We start from the raw sequence: 15,600 nt of genomic DNA on the forward strand, positions 1-15,600 counted from the left end.
GTTGTTGTTAACCCTCACTCTCCATGCATTTTTCTGAATACTCTTTCATCACAACTCATTTTACAGACAAGAGAATTCAGGCTCAGAGAGGTGAAGTCAGTCATCCAAGGTCACACAGCAGGTGGGTTTATTCAACTATCCCATACATATTATTCAGTGCCCACTGTGGGTCAGACATCAGGTTAGTAGGCTCTGAGGTTGCTATGGAAAAGTTACCTCTGAGATGCAAGCTGTGAAGTACAGGCACGAAGTGTAATGACCTGGTCCTGTCGAGGAATTCAAAGAAGGCTTCCAGGAGGAGGTGGCCTGTGAGCTGAGATTTGAAGACTGATTTTTCAATAACTAAAACAGGCAGGCTTGTCAACAAGAGCCACTTATCTGTGGAGTTAACCATCTGAGTGGTGCTTGCTAGGATAGCAGGAGGCTTCCCAGGGGAGAACCAGGAACCAATCACGGGTCATCCGGGAGATTCTGCTGAGAATTGCTTTTCATCCTTAGCCAGAGGCAGGTAAGAGGGTGAGAAGGGAGCAGGCTCATTGTGCGACATAGTAGCCAAGGAAAGACAGTGTTGGTACAACCGTCTCAGACTTGCAGTCTGAAGTTGGGATCCAGGCTGATGAGTTCGAAAGGGCCAAGTGTTGAAACGTGTGGTTGAAATGCCTTAGGGATCTGAATTCTTTGGGCCCTGCCGCTGTGACCTGTTGCCCTCTACCACCTTGAGAGCACCCAGCTGACCATCAAAGGCCTTTGAGTTTGAGATAGTCTCCCCCTTCCCAGGGTTCTTAAGGCCCAGTTCTGCATCTGAATGTCTTTGGCCTTGAGCGCCCCCTCGGTTTTCTCTTAGGCCAAAAGGAGGCGATGACTCCTGCCTCGGGGGAGAGAGAGACCCCTGTGGGCCGAGAGACAGGGAAGAGGCCGGGATGTATCTCGAGATAGGGTCCTGTGCCCTGAGGGAGTAGACGTGTCTGTGGTTCCTTTCACACGATACAATGCAAGTGAGCATTTCACCAACCCGCCCGCCTCATTAGAGACGGGCATCCTCACATCCAGAACCCCCTCATTCATTGCCAGGAAACCGAGGCACGGGAGGTGAGGTACCCAGGGCGGGGGGAGGGCAGGGCGGGGTTCAGCTGTGTCTCGGGGCCCAGCCTGAGCCCAGCCAGGTGCCCTCCTGCCTCCCTGAGGGTGAGACGTCCGCGCCGAGGTGCCAGGCATCCTCACACAGTGCGTCTTCCGAGCCCAGGCGGAGTGTAGGGTGCCCTGGGGCCCTCTCGTCTGTGAGCACGTAGCCAGCACTTATCGAGCATTTTCTAGGTGCTAGGCCTGTGCCTTTGGTCTTTCATTTCCATTTTGCAGAGGAGGATGTAGGAGGCCGGAGACAGGAGGCTACATTTAGTTAGGGTCCAGCGGGGCGAGATGAGAAGGAGAGGGACTGAGGCAGACAGCGTGACCTGGGGCAGCTCCAGGCTTCTCATTTCCACGGGGGGCGGGGGGGACCTACCTCACAGGCTCCTTGTGAAAACCCTTCCGTGCTGCCCACCTCTACCCTGTACGGTCTCTGGTCACTCCCCAGGCTTCTGTGAACTGGGCCCATACAGCTCCACCACCTCTATCCAAAGGCAAACATGAATGAACCCTTTCTTTCCTTCTCTCTTTCTTTTTCTCTTTCTTTTTCTTTCTTTCCTTCTCTCTTTCTTTTTTTCTCTCTCTTTCTTTTTCTTTCTTTTTCTCTCTCTTTCTTTTTCTTTCTTTCCTTCTCTCTTTTTTTCTCTCTCTTTCTTTTTTTCTCTCTCTTTCTTTTTCTCTCTCTTTCTTTTTCTTTCTTTCCTTCTCTCTTTTTTTCTCTCTCTTTCTTTTTTTCTCTCTCTTTCTTTTTCTCTCTCTTTCTTTTTCTTTCTTTCCTTCTCTCTTTCTTTTTCTCTCTCTCTTTCTTTTTCTTTCTTTCCTTCTCTCTTTCTTTTTTTCTCTCTCTTTCTTTTTCTTTCTTTTTCTCTCTCTTTCTTTTTCTTTCTTTCTTTCTCTTTCTTTCTTTTTTTCTGAAGTTAGAAGCAGGGAAGCAGAGAGACAGACTCCCTCATGCACCTGACCAGGATCCACCTGGCATGCCCACCAGGGGACGATGCTCTGCCCATCTGGGCTGTTGCTCCACTGGGACCGGAGCCACTCTAGCGCCTGAGGCGGAGGCCATGGAGCCATCCTCAGCGCCTGGGCCAACTTTGCTCCAATGGAGCCTTGGCTGCAGGAGAGGAAGAGAGAGAGACAGAGAGAGAGGAGAGAGGGAGAAGGGTGGAGAAGCAGATGGGCGCTTCTCCTGTGCGCCCTGGCCGGGAATCAAACCCAGGACTTTCATGCACCAGGCCAGTGCTCTACCACTGAACCAAGCGGCCAGGGCTGAATGAGCCATTTCTTGCAAAGGTTTCGCCAGTGCTTAGAGCCCAGCTGCAGTGAGCAGGCCAGGGAAAGAGGCAGGGCAGCCATTTCAGAGTGGATCGGCGGGGGTGGGGTGGGGCCGAGCAGCGAGAGACCCCGGGCTTCTCACAAAGCCTCTCTGGTTTCCAGCAGAGGGAAGGTGACCGCCCTGCTCGGCTCCAGGTGCCTCTGAGCCCTGTTGGGTCAGAGAGCTTCTTTGCAGTGCTGGGGGCTCCCAGACCAGCCGGAGGACCAGGGCCGGAGAGGCCTTACTAGGCTCTTCCCTTCACATATCCATTCATTCGATACATGCTGACTGAGCCACGCTCTGTTCCAGATTCCTCAGGGGCAGATGATGCGGCTGCGTCCACACAGCACCCGCGGGTCGTCCACACAGCACCCGCGGGTCGTCCACACAGCACCCGCGGTCGTCCACACAGCACCCGCGGGTCGTCCACACAGCACCCGCGGGTCGTCCACACAGCACCCGTGGGTCGTCCACACAGCACCCGTGGGTCGGGTGAGCCAGACGGACCCGGGACCCATTCTGGAGGCCCCGTTATCCCAAGAACCAGGCCGCGTTGGTGACAAACCCTCTTGCAACCGGGAACCAACATTTTTTAGTATTCAGAGAAAGAAAGTCGTTTAATTGGAATTGCGTTTTTAAAAAATTACTATGAGAATACTTATATTTTATCTTCCATTCACCGAAAGTTAGGTTAATATGCTAATCTTAGATTCATGTGCTAATACTTAGAATGCCAAAGGAAAAGAAAAAAGAAAAAAAAAGAAAAGAAAAAAGTCAGTTGGAAGAGGTGCGGCTTTTCCCACAAAATTGCTTGATTTTCTTTACAAGGCCCTTCCTGGCAGTAACTGCTCAGGAGTTTGACCACATCCCCCCGTGTTCTTCAGACCACCGCGTTCTGTGACATTCAGATCACTTTCTTCTGAAGAGCTATGTCATCCATCATGTTTCTTTTATTCATTTTTTATTTTTTAATTTATTTGGGGGGTGTTGAGAGAGAGAGAGAGAGAGAGAGAGAGAGAGAGAAGCATTAATGTTGTTGCTGCTTCACTTTAGTTGTTCACTGATTGCTTTCTCATATGTGCCTTGACCAGGGGGGTCTCCAGCTGAGCCAGTGACCCCTTGCTCCAGGCAGTCCCCTTGGGCTTCAAGCCAGCGAGCTTGGGCTCATGTTGATGATCCCATGCTCAAGCCAGCGACCCCGCTGACGAGCCCGTGCTCAAGCCGGTGACCTCGGTGTTTCGAACCAGCGACCTAAGCATTCTAGGGCGACAGTCTATCCACTGCACCACCGCCTGGTCAGGCTATGTCATCATTTTTCACATTGGGGTGTTTTTATTATTATTATTATTATTATTTAGACGGGGCTGAGCCAGCCAGCCAGCTGGATAGCGTTTCAATTGGTTGTTCACCTCAGGATTTTCCTCCAACATCAAGCTCATCAACTTCATGACATTCCACCACCTTTGGCAAGATGTGAAGATTCCCTTTGCCACCGGCCTGCAGTACCGAACCACCTGGCGGGAGAGGTGCAGGAGAGGAGGAGGCGTGAGTTTGGGTCTGTTTGTAAGCAACCCGAAGAGTAAGCAGCTGTGTTCGTGGTTTTAACAACTTTGACTTCCAGCTCAGCTGCCAGGTGCCCCCCACGTCTAGACTAACCGGGTCAGCCCGGGCTGGGCTGCTTCCGAGTACGTCAGAGGGAGATGAAACGCCCTCTCGTGTCAGCCATCGTGGATCTCTACTCCAGAACCTTCGTCCTACCGACCACACTCGGTCTTTCGCTGCTCGTAACTCCTCGGAGAAATGTGCGGAACATTCCTTTTCACGTTCAGACCAGATGGCTCAGCCTGGGCTGACCCTGCCTCTGACATGCAGAGATGGTCGTACGGACCCAGGTTTAGCCGATTCAAAGTACCCCCTTTGCCTGGCCACAGTGATGGGCTCAGGAGTAACCGCAGGACCTAAGCTGCCTGGGAGTTTGTTTGTTTTTTAAGTTTTTTTTTTAATTTTTTTTTAATTTATTCATTTTAGAGGGGAGAGAGAGAGAGAGAGAGAGAGAGAGAGAGAGAGGAGGAGCAGGAAGCATCAACTCCCATATGTGCCTTGACCAGGCAAGCCCAGGGTTTCGAACCGGCGACCTCAGCATTTCCAGGTCGATGCTTTATCCACTGCGCCACCACAGGTCAGGCCTGCCTGGGAGTTGTGCTGGAAGCCTTGAACTTTGCTGAAGACTCCAGGGCTGGTCAAGCTCATTAGGTGTGTGCCCGAGAAGCAGGCCGATGTGGAGGACAGCCGTGTGGACACACGTAGAGACGTCCCCTGGGCGCCTGGATGCAGCTACATCTGAAGTTAAGGAGCCTCTGGACTTCCCGTTACACGAGTTAGTACATTCATCTATTGATATCTGCACAAACCAGTTGGAGGTGGTTTTCTGTCACTTGTCTCAAAGGGAACTGATATTGGTTTACCTGAAGAAGCAAAATTAAGGGGGGCAGAGAGCAGGAGTGTGACCCCCTGTCTTCAAAAATCCAAGGGCTGCCCAGCCTTGGGCACCAACATACAGATCGTGTGGTTCCCATGGGTGGCAGGATTTTGACTCTCTCTCTCTCTCTCTTTTTTTTTAATGCTTTATGAGGAAGAATTTTCCCACAGTCAGAACCATTCAAGGGGAGCCATGGCCCACGTGGAGAGAGAGGCAACACCCCGTTTCTGGGAGCATGCAAACAGAAACAGGATGTGATGAAGAGGATGCAGGCTGGCTGGGACAGCCACCTGTCACTGCATGAGTGTGACTTGGTGTCCCAGCCCAGCGTTAGAGGAGAGCTGGGAAGTATCAGTCACTCCCAATTCTTAACTGTGAACTATTAAAGATAGTCAAGAAGATACACACAAAAAAATTCAGTGATTGCCCCTGAATCCACCATTGTCGGCTCAAGAAATGAAACCTCACCGATACCGTTGAGTACCTGATCCAGAGCCTTCCACCCTGTCCCCCTTGCTGGTCTTTAAGCTTTTAATTTAATTTTATTTATTCATTTTTAGAGAGGAGAGAGAGGGGGAGAGAGAGACAGGGGGGAGGAGCTGGAAGCATCAACTCCCATATGTGCCTTGACCAGGCAAGCCCAGGGTTTCGAACCAGCAACCTCAGCATTTCCAGGTCGACGCTTTATCCACTGCGCCACCACAGGTCAGGCTACTGGTCTTTAAGCTTTTACCACATACGCACCGTCCTAAGGGATATGCAGTTCACAGGTCTTTCTTAAACTGAGGGGTTAGAATTGCCATACTTTTAGATCATACAGATTTCTTTTTTTTTTATGGCCAGCAGTAAAAATAAAAGTGCTCAGCTGCTAATAAAACATGTGCTTTCTTACTTTTTTTAAAAAAAAATGTTTAAACACATTTATTTATTTATTTATTGACAGAGACAGAGAGTGAGAGAGAGGGATAGATAGGGACAGACAGACCAGAAGGGAGACAGATGAGAAGCATCAATCATTAGTTTTTTGTGGCGACACCTTAGTTGTTCATTGATTGCTTTCTCATCTGTGCCTTGACTGTGGGCCTTCAGCAGACCGAGTAACCCCCCGCTCAAGCCAGTGACCTTGGGTTCAAGCTGGTGAGCTTTGCCCAAACCAGATGAGCCTGTGCTCAAGCTGGCGACCTCGGGGTCTCAAACCTGGATCCTCTGCATCCCAGTCTGATGCTCTGTCCACTGTGCCACCGCCCGGTCAGGCACTTTCTTACTTTTTAATAATAGAAAAGCATTACAAAAGGAGTCCCCAAACAGTGTTACTTTTTCCTTTTTTTTTTCTACAGTGAGAAGCAGGGAGGCAGAGAGACAGACTCTCGCATGCGCCCTACCGGGATCCACCCGGCACGCCCACCAGGGGGTGATGCTCTGCCCATCTGGGGCGTAGCTCTGTTGTTACCAGGGCCATTCTAGTACCTGAGGCAGAGGCCACAGAGCCATCCCCAGCGCCCGGGCCAACTTTGCTCCAATGGAGCTTTGGCTGCGGGAGGGGAAGAGAGAGACAGAAAGGAAGGAGAGGGGGAAGGGTGGAGAAGCAGATGGGCGCTTCTCCTGTGTGCCCTGGCCAGGAATCGAACCCGGGATTCCTGCACGCCAGGCCGACACTCTACCACTGAGCCAATCGGCCAGGGCCAATTTTTCATTTTGTTGATATAAAAGCAATCCCATTGCCTCCTCACTGCCCAAGCCCCTTCGCCTTTCTTGTTCCAGGTGTCTGGGCTTGGTCTTGCCCCGCCCCCTGCACGGTGCAGAGAATCTGAGTTTCAGAGCTGGGAAGACAGAGGCAGAGCTGAGGTGGACGAGCACTTGGCACCTTCCCTGACACACAGTCAGTGCTCAGCTATTGCCCTAGTAGCGATTGTTCATTTCACGTCAGGGGACTGTCCCACCATCCCATCTCTCTTCCCTCGGTCACCCACGTTGTCCGTGAAATCCTATCAGTGTCACCCTTTGGCCCTCCCCCAATAGTCACAGCCTGGGTGACTGGTCTCCTTGTCTTCGGTTTCAACCGCATCCTCCTCCCTCCCACCCCTGCCCCATTCAACCTCCTCGCAGTGACCCAAGCACTTTTCAGTGCGCTGCTCCCCGGCTTGCCGCACACCCAAGGCTGGTCTGACCGGTACACACCCTCTGCTCCATCCCTGCAGAATGACTTGCAGTCCACTCACTTATCCCGGCCCTTACTCCTCTGAGCATCCCCACGTGCTGTTCCCTCTGCTTGAGACAACTTTCCCTCTTCGCTCTGTCTGACTGGTCCCTCTACTCTTCTAGGCTCAGCTCAAGAGGGGGCCCCTCCGGGATGCCATCCAGATGTCCTCTGGTCAAATCGGCCTCTGGCTTTCTCAGCTGTGCGCCCTGACACTGCTGTCCTGTGACATCTTGGCAGTCACTATTCTTGATGAGTTTGTCTTGCTTCAGGTGACGGGTTTTTTGGTTTTGTTTGTTTGTTTGTTTGTTTGTTTGTTTGTTTTTGAGGGCAGGAGTGCTGCCTTCTTCAGGGTTTGACAGATAAGTTTTGGCACAACCATTTTTTTAAAACGGCACCGTTTACTTTTCCAAGGTCTTTGCACCGGCCAGCTCCTTTAAGCCTCACAAGAGCCCAGGAAAGGAAGTACTCAGTCGGCCCCTTTTACGGATGAGGAGGCAGGGCCCTGGGCACCTTGTATACGTTTCCTGTGGCTGCCAGCACATGGGCACACATGCATGCGTGCAGATGGCCCCTGAGCTGCAGCTGCTTTTGGTCCAAGGACAGTGGGCCTGGCCCCGCCAGCATCGAGAGTATCTGTCCCCACCCGAGACCGCCAAGCCACTGTCCAGAGGCTTAACGCAATGCAGATTTGTTCTTTTATGGTTCTGGAGGTCAGGACTCCAGAACCAGTCTCGCTGGGCTAGGCTAAGGTCAAGGTGCCGACCGGCTGGTCCCCTCTGGAGGCTCCAGGTGAACGTCGGTGTCCTCGCCTCTTTGGACTGTGGGGGCCGCCTGCGTCCCTGGCATGGAGCCCGTCCTCACGTCACTGCCACCTCTTGCTCCCGCCGTGGCCTCCCCTTCTCTGCTGTGTCCACCCTCCCTCTGCCTCTCTCCTGTAAGGACACGGGTGGTGACGTGTAGGGCCCACCAGATGAGCCGGGAGAACCTCCCCAGCTCAAGAGCTTTACCTTAATCTCATCATCACAGTCCCCTTTGCCAACAAAGGTCACGTTCCCGGGTTCTGGGGACTGGAAATGGGCATCTTTGGGGGCCACTCTTCAGCTAACACAGAAGTGCCCCCTGAGTGGCAGTGCGGAGACTCCAACCCAGGAGTCTCCTAGGAGTCAGGGGGTCTGGCTCCCAATGTCAGGGCCATGGTGCCCCCTGCTCAGGAAGGCTGCTGCGGGGCTGACCACCTTGGGGCAGAGCATCCCAGGCAGAAGGAAGAAGGTGGCCCAGCATGTGGGCAGGGAGACAGAGGCCGTGTGTGAGGACAGTTCACCCCGCTCTGTGGGAGGAGGAGGAGGAGGACACAGGTTACCTGACCTTGATGAGGCATCTCTGTTCCACAGCCCGTCACACAGGAAGCAGTGGCCAGGAAGCCCCCCGCAGAGGGCCGGGGCACCTGTCCCTCGACCTCCTCCCCACGTCCACACCCTTGGAGGGAGCAGAGGGAAGGGGAGGTGGGCGTGGTGAGACAGGAGACGGAGAGGGAGGGGGAGGGAGGGAGAGGGAGGCTGGAAGGTCTAGGAGAATCGCCATAGTAACAGGAGCCTTCTCTGCTCGGAGGCTGAGCTGCCCCAGGGGAACGAGATAAAATGTTTTCTATCGATCTCTGTCGGGAAAGTCATTGGTGATAAGCTCCTTCAGCCAAAACAGGGCTGGAGGGTCTGGCTGGCGGAAGTCTGCAGGGCAGCGCCTGGGACCTAGGGTGCTCGCCAGGACGGGGTCAGGTGGGGAGGTGACCACACAGCCAGGGTGCTGGGCAGGGAGCCACGTCCACCTGCTGTGGCCTCAGTCTCCCCTTCTGCTCAGCCGGGCAGTGTGCACCTGAGCTGCCTCTCTGCTTCTGGAGCTGGGATGAGTCAGGCATGGGGAGGTGGAAGGGGTCAGGGGCTGCCTCTCTGCTTCTGGAGCTGGGATGAGTCAGGCATGGGAGGTGGCAGTGTGCACCAGGGCTGCCTCTCTGCTTCTGGAGCTGGGATGAGTCAGGCATGGGAGGTGGCAGTGTGCACCTGGGCTGCCTCTCTGCTTCTGGAGCTGGGATGAGTCAGGCATGGGAGGTGGCAGTGTGCACCTGGGCTGCCTCTCTGCTTCTGGAGCTGGGATGAGTCAGGCATGGGGAGGTGGCAGTGTGCACCTGGGCTGCCTCTCTGCTTCTGGAGCTGGGATGAGTCAGGCATGGGAGGTGGCAGTGTGCACCTGGGCTGCCTCTCTGCTTCTGGAGCTGGGATGAGTCAGGCATGGGAGGTGGCAGTGTGCACCTGGGCTGCCTCTCTGCTTCTGGAGCTGGGATGAGTCAGGCATGGGGAGGTGGCAGTGTGCACCTGGGCTACCTCTCTGCTTCTGGAGCTGGGATGAGTCAGGGCTGGGGAGGTGGCAGTGTGCACCTGGCTGCCTCTCTGCTTCTGGAGCTGGGATGAGTCAGGGCTGAGGAGGTGGCAGTGTGCACCTGGCTGCCTCTCTGCTTCTGGAGCTGGGATGAGTCAGGGATGGGGAGGTGGAAGGGGTCAGGGGCTGGGATCCAGCTGGAGGGCTGGAGATTGTGACCGTGTTCTCTGCAGCTGGAGGTGCAGCGCAGGAAGCTTGTCCTTTCTTCTTCCAGGGTATTGGTGAGATTAGCCAGGAGCCCGCTTTGGCATTGGCAGCCTTGGGTTGGGGAAGGGCTTGGCAGTCTCGAGTGGGGACAGATACCCCCGATGCTGGCAGGGCCAGGCCCACTGTCCCTGGACCAAAAGCAGCTGCAGCTCAGGGGCCATCTGCACGCATGTTTGTGTGCCCATGTGCCGCTGCTGTGCATGCGGGCTGCCGGGCTTCTCGGTCCTGCGTGCACAGGTCACCTGTCTCTGCCGGTCTCCACGAGTGTCCGCCTGTGTCTGTGTCCACGTGCTTCCTCCACTGCACGGGTGTCGGAGCCCGCAATACGCCAGGTGCTGAGCTGGGCAGGGGCACAGCAGCGACCGCAGCGGGCACCGATCAATCCACATCCCTCACTGAGTCAACATTTGAGAGTGGAGAGAAACAGGCCAAACAGATAAGTAAGCGTGCAAGCTGTGGAAAGGATGTGTTGTGGGGAAGTGTGGGAAGGGTCCGGGCGTCGGGGCCCCCGGCGTGGGAGGGCAGGTGTGGACCTCCACACCCACGGGCGTGGCCTGTGCTTGTCCGTCTGTGGGAGGGCAGGTGTGGGCGTCTGCACCCACGGGCGTGGCCTGTGCTTGTCCGTCTGTGGGAGGGCAGGTGTGGGCGTCTGCACCCACGGGCGTGGCCTGTGCTTGTCCGTCTGTGGGAGGGCAGGTGTGGGCGTCTGCACCCACGGGCGTGGCCTGTGCTTGTCCGTCTGTGGGAGGGCAGGTGTGGGCGTCTGCACCCACGGGCGTGGCCTGTGCTTGTCCGTCTGTGGGAGGGCAGGTGTGGGCGTCTGCACCCACGGGCGTGGCCTGTGCTTGTCCGTCTGCGTGTGCCCTCAGCGTGGAGGGCCAGGTCTCGGGGCTGTGGGCTGGAGCCCCAGCCAGTCCCACGGAGTGCCCAGCCTCCAGCACTGTCCCTCAGGCCCTCTTGCTGTCTCAGGTGCCAGGCACAGGACGCTCTCAGACAAGCAGACCCCTGCCCATCTCCCCGTGGCTTGCCAGGGCCTGTGCGTGGGACGCAGGCAAAGGAGAAAGGAAACAGGAAAAGGGAGACTGTGACAAGCTCACAGGACACACTGATCAACACCTCCCTGGGGACCCCCTGTGGTTGGGGTTCACCCTGGAGCCTCTGAGAGGAGGAGCCTGCCCAGCAGCAGAGGCCCCAGCAGAGACCCCAGCTCCACCCCCCAGGACCCCTCCTCTGAAAGTCAGAAGGAGTCCTGGGTGCGTTTAGCTCTCAGCTTTCACATGTCCCCAAAATCCGTCCTCTGAGGCCAGTCAGTGCAAGCCCCGGCTTCAGGGAGTCTGATGAGACAGCCAGGTGAGGTCTGCCACCTGTGGCTGTGTGACCTAGGGCGAGTCACTTCACCTCTCTGAGCCGGCACTTCCTGTCTCTGTCACATGGAGCTGATGGCTGCTGTTCCTGTGGGACATGGAGGGAGACCCCCCCATGTCTGGCCAGGCCCCCCCACTCAGCGCCTGGGTCACAGATGCCGTCCCCCTGTTCCTTTCTTTGTCCCCCCCCCGTGGAGCCCAGTCTTATGTCCTCACGCTCCCCACTCTGTTTCTCTGAGGGCGTCCCCTTCCGGGGAGCACTCAGCAGTTCCACGACCACAGGCCTGCCCACAAGGCCCACAGCGTCGGCGCCAAGCCAGGGTCTTCAAGACCCGTCGTTCTGCCTGGCCCCAGCCCGTCAGCCTGCTGCTCAGAGCCAGAGCTGGCCTTGGGAGCTGGCAGCAGAGAGTGGGGTCTCCGGCTCAGACCCCCTGTGACTCCCTGTGGCAGTCTGAAAACGGCCCCAGGGGAGATACACGTCCTAATCTCTGGAACTTGTGGATGTCCCTTCTCTGGCAAAAAGGGGCCGTGTGACCGCAGAGGCAGAGACTGGAGTGATACAGCCCCCAGTCGAGGGAGGCCACAGCCACCAGCCGCTGGAAGAGGCGGGGGGCAGACTCTTCCCCCAGAGCCTCCAGCAGGAGTGCCGCTCTGCTGGCACCTTAACTTCCACCCAAGGGTTCTGATTTTGGACTTCTGGCCGCGGGAACTGCGAGAGAATTAACGTCTGCTGTTTCAAGTCAGCAAATTTCTTACAGCGACCACAGGAAACAAATACACTTACATTTGAGGGTCCTTTAGCTACTTCCCCGGCATGCCGCTCACCCGGGGATGGGATGTGTGTAGGTTTGGGGGTGGTCCTTCACCCCTCCAGCTCAGCAGGGGCCCGGGGGACGGTGGGTGACAAGGCAGGCAGAGAGGAGGGAGGTGGCCAGGGTCCAGACGGTGGGATGTGTTCTGTGAGCTGCTGGAGTTTCTGCACCGGCCAGGGCTCCCCCGCGGGAGCCAGGAACAGCGGCCAAGCTGGACTGCCCAGGCCCAGCTCCCTCTGGTCATCCCCAGGCTCCTCCGTGGGTCAGAGAGGAGCGGAGATCTTCCCCGGAGACGGCCACGGAGTCCCTCCAGACCTCAGACACCAGAGGGCACAGAGAAGGAAGCTGTCACCAGCTGACGCGTGCTGGGAGCTTGGAGGAGAAAGCTGGCAGCGCAGGAGGCAGCTGCCTGTGTGTCTACACGCACCTCCGTGTGTGCTGGGGGCGAGTGGGGCACAGGCTCAGATGGTGGCGAGGAGGTCTCGGGTGTGCAGCACTCCCACGCTGGTAGAAACCGTCTGTGTGCACCTGGCGCCGATCCAGCTGCAAACCCCCCGTGCCGGAAACAGCTGCTTCCTTACTTTCTTTCTATCAACTTAAGCTCTATTCTAAGCCCCGTCCTGCAGGCTGGGGCGGGGGGGGGGGGGGGAGTTGGATGTCAGTTATTACTGGGGTTACCTTTTCCCTCCAAAGTGATGCAAAGTTCCTGGGGCCACTTTGAGTCTGGCCAGGCTGGGAGGCAGGGCAGGTGACCGCCTCTGCCCAGCTCAGGGAAGAACCGAAAGAACTCCCTTCACGAGGACAAGCCAGGGGTCAGCCTGTCGGGAACTGGACCGTGCAGGGTGGGGATGGGTGAGACACAGATGGAACAAAACCCAAGCTAGCACCTGGCATTTCTCTAGAACTAGAGTTTGCAGCTGCTCAATCTAGGTGTCACTGGCCACGTGTGGCTCTTTGAGTTTCAAATTAAAATGAGATAAGTTTTAATACAGCTCTTCAGTCTCACGAGCCACACGTCAAGTTTTCAACAGCCGTGCGTGGGACGTCAGGAAAGTTCTACCACTGGCACGAGTAGGACACTCTTGGATGGAGAACCTGCCCGTTCTACAGATGGGAATCTAGGACCAGACACAGAGGAGGACGTGCGGAAGGCCACTCGTGGCAGCTGGCACCTTCGAGCGTCACAAGACAGTGGCTGTGTCTGGCTCAATCTCCATCGTCACACCCCCAGGGCTGCCGGGCAGAGTGGGTGTGGCCAATGGCGGATGCTGAGCGACCACCTGCGTCACCCTCTGCCGCCTTAGGGGTCAGTAGCTTTGGGAGAAAGGTCCTGCCTGCCCTTGTTCAGAGGTGGAGCCTCCTGAGCTCGGCTGGCCAAGGGTCTGTGTGACTCCAGCCCAGCATCAGTCTTGACACTTCACTTCTTTGTGACTCAGTTTCTCCACTCATGGGTTGGAGGCTGTAACAGCCTCGTAGGGCTACAGCATGATCTCTGTCGGTCACTCCTGTGTCCTGTGGGGCCACCGCGGACCAGGTAAAGCTGATCCGAGAACAACAAGAACGCAGAGCAAAGGGAAGCCCGAGTGAGCTTCTCGAGGAAATCTGAGAGCTGACTCCGGCCGTTCCTGAAGCTAGCTATTTTTCCCAGTTACGTCCACCGGTAGTTTTATTTTTGTCGCCTGCAGCTCAAAGACGAACGTGGAACCGTTTCATCCAACCCTTTGCCTCTTGGTCCCCGGAGGACCCTTCGCCATAACAACTGGAGGTCTCTGCTCGAATGCCACTCACGACGGGGATCTTACTACCTCATAAAGGCAGTGGTTCTCATCCTTTTTGAAGTCAGGGCGCATTTTAAATCCTATAAATAACTGTAGGCGCACTATATAAAAATTTCTGAGAAATGTGTTATAATAATTAAATCAAATATTAAAGAAAAAAATATATAAAGTCCAAGCATGCTTTTATGGTAATTAAACAAAATAAATATGACAAAATTAAGTTTATTCTGACATTAAAAAACATTTTTATGTTACATTGTTTTTGAGTCATGCTTTTTAGAATTCGTAAAAAAGAGGGGTTAGCCTGACTAGGCAGTGGTGTAGCGGATAGAGCGTCGGACTGGGATGCGGAGGACCCAGGTTCGAGACCCTAAGGTTGCCAGCTTGAGCACGGGCTCATCTGGTTTGAGCAAAAGCTCACCAGCTTGGACCCAAGGTCACTGGCTTGAGCAAGGGGTTACTCGGTCTGCTGAAGGCCCGCGGTCAAGGCACATATAAGAAAGCAATCAATGAACAACTAAGGTGTATGAAATATCAAGAAATGAAGTATTGCCTGACCTGGTGGTGGCACAATGGATAGAGTGTCAGACTGGGATGCGGAAGGACCCAGGTTCGAGACCCCGAGGTCACCAGCTTGAGTGCGGGCTCATCTGGTTTGAGCGAGGCTCACCAGCTTGGACCCAAGGTCGCTGGCTTGACCCAAGGTCAAGCAAGGGGTTGCTCGGTCTGCTGAAGGCCCGCAGTCAAGGCACATGTGAGAAAGCAATCAATGAACAACTAAGGTGTTGCAACACGCAATGAAAAACTGATGATTGATGCTTCTCATCTCTCTCTGTTCCTGTCTGTCTGTCCCTGTCTATCCCTCTCACTGACTCTCTCTCTCTCTCTCTCTCTCTGACTCTCTAAAAAAAAAAAAAGAAAAAAAAAGAGGGGTTAAAAATTTTTTTAAATCACAAAAAAGTTATCTTTATATATATATAGATACATTCTTAGGAAGATTTAGTGAATTCGGCAGGTCCCAGCAAAATGTGTTCAGTTTTTTCATTCTTGTGTTTATGAGAAACATGAGCCTGATGTGTCCTAGCAATTTCTTCAATGTTTGGGCATATATTTGAAAGGCAAAATCTCATTTCCTTGAAGAATTCCTCTCTTTTTGCTCTTAATTATGATGAGTGCAGAAAGCCCCCACCAAACATATCATCTTAACTTTACACCAAACACAGGATAGAAGAAACTTGCCTCCAGTCTTTCCGGGGAACATGGGGGGTAGTGTAAACAATCCAGCACCACAGCTTAACAGCCTTTTGCAACCTAATCAGGCAAGTGAGGTGGGGGGTTGGGCAGACTGTCAGCTTACAGCCAATTCCCCACACCTCTGTTCCCCAAATATCTAAACTCCAAAAACCCTGTTGGTTTTTTGGTCCCCAACAGGTACATATTTCTCTGGAATACCATAGGGTGCACCTGGAAATCTTCCAGGGCGCCCCAGTGTGCCCTGGCGCACACTTTGAGAACCACTGTCATAAGGGAACTCCACAAGGGACAAACCAACACTGGCACTTGTGAGAGATGATCACTGATCGCCTTCCTCTGGAAAGGGTGTGCTCAGAAAGACAAGATGAGGGAGTGTCCAGGCTGCTTCCAAAGAGTCTCTCCTGGTTCAGAGGCAGCACAGGGGCAGTGGGAAGAAGACCCTGCATGGTCCGGCAGAACTAGAATCACATTTCAGCCCTGCTGTGCAACCCTGAGCAATAGCCTTACCCTCTCTGAGCCTCGGTTTTACCAACTGCAAAATGGGTTTTGCGGCAGCGTTTATTGGGGTGAGGACATTATAAGGATCAGGGGAGAAAACATGTGTGAAGCGGTGGGTGCACGCCTGTGCCTCGCAAGCAG

This window comes from Saccopteryx leptura, chromosome 2, assembly GCF_036850995.1.
Source record: "Saccopteryx leptura isolate mSacLep1 chromosome 2, mSacLep1_pri_phased_curated, whole genome shotgun sequence".
Classification (NCBI taxonomy): Eukaryota; Metazoa; Chordata; class Mammalia; order Chiroptera; family Emballonuridae; genus Saccopteryx; species Saccopteryx leptura.